Consider the following 1,768-nt stretch of genomic DNA (forward strand, 5'->3'; position numbering starts at 1 on the left):
AGGAGAACAAGAAACCCCTATGTGAATGTTTTTTACAATCCTAGGTTTCACAGAGATGTCGATGGGCATGGTTGTCGAAATTTTCCCTAAATTGCCTCCATAAAACACCTTGTGAACCAAGATGGGTGTCTAAAACGGAGTAGTCGTTTTAGGGGAAAGTAAAGTACCTAGATAAGTAGGAATTGATCCAAGGCTAGGAAGAAAAGAGGAATGATGATGAATATCATTCCAAGGGGTTTCTTCAAGAGACATGATTTCAGCGATGCTTTCATTAGTAAGGAATGTATCATTCAAAGGATATTCAGAATCAAAAGAACTAAACCAAGGAGTTTTTATATACAAGTCTAGTACAAATTGCAATCGATCATGAGTCGTATATGCAACTGCGGAAGCCAAAAGGATAGTTTGATAAGCTTGCTCAATTGGACTAAGCGTCATGGTGTCGCCAAAATTATCGATCTGGTCAAGACTAGGGATGATCCATGGGTCATTATTAAACAAGATCATGTTAATTAAGGCAACATTGGAGGGATGAGGAAGGGAAAAAGTTCCCATTAAGTCAAAGTCTTTGAAAAGACCTGCTCATAGATTTTCATAAGGAATTTTTGTTTTCCCAACATAAGGCAAATTAACTGTTGAAGAGCCAGAGGAAAAGAAGGCCAACTAATCAACTGAGACAATTTTCTCTTGGTGGGAAAACGAAGTGCATGGAAAAGGGAAGAAACCACACAAAACATTACATGAGTCCAACTCCGACCAAGTAGAAGGTTGTAATTGAGATTAACATCAACAACTTCCACTTCTAAATTGACCATCTTTCCTTCCAACTGAATGGGTAAGGAGTTGAGAATACCATAAGGGTGGAAACCTCGACAATCGAAAACTTCTAAAATGTTCAGAGACTGGTTGAGAGGAGGGGAACCAATAGATTTCCAACATGATATGGACATGAAGCATGTGGAGGCTCCTTCATCAAAAACACATGATGCATGTGGAGGCTCCTTCATCAACAACAGTCGGGTGGATAGTCTTTCCCATAACAACAATTTGTATGAGAAAAGAAAGTTGAGGTTGTAGGCAAGGAACATGGTTTTCAACATCAAAAGTAATCAAACTGGAATTTGCGGGATCAATTCCTCCAATAGTGGATAGCAAAGCCTTCCATTGTGATGGACATGTTTGAAGGACTTCTAAGGTCGACATCACCGAGGGTGCTTGAGCTAAGTCTTCTACAATACTGTATTGTTGGGAAACTCGTGCATTCGAATTATACGACCATTTTCGAATAACAATTTTAGGGGGTGGTCGGATTATGGAATCCATGCTAGGTTTCTCAATATGGAAAGGACCAGAACTAGGTAAAGTGGAGGAAGAGGGTACATCAGTGGTATCTTTCTCCACCACAGGTTTCTCAGGAGGCGGATAATCTTTTGACCTCGTGGCTACGAAAATTTGTTCTGAGCCACTCATGAACACTTGAGAGCTTCCAGAGGTTTGAGCATGGGGTTGGTCTACCAATTGTGTCTGCTGAGATGGGAAAGGTTCCTTTAGCATAACTGGTGTCTCTCTGGTTCCTTTCCAAAGGCGACTTACTTCGGCACGTCCGAGGAAATCCTTAGTGTAATGATCGTCATCACAAATAAGGCAAGGATATTTAGGCTTTCGCTTAGATGTATCATTAGCTAACAATTTTGGGGAATCCTATTTAGGGGTATCTTTTTTAGCTTTGCCTTTACCCTTCTTCCCTTTTGAGGATTTATCTGCTGCG

This window comes from Pinus tabuliformis, chromosome J, assembly GCF_031772625.1.
Source record: "Pinus tabuliformis cultivar Carrire ecotype Pingquan chromosome J, CPIR1, whole genome shotgun sequence".
Classification (NCBI taxonomy): domain Eukaryota; kingdom Viridiplantae; phylum Streptophyta; class Pinopsida; order Pinales; family Pinaceae; genus Pinus; species Pinus tabuliformis.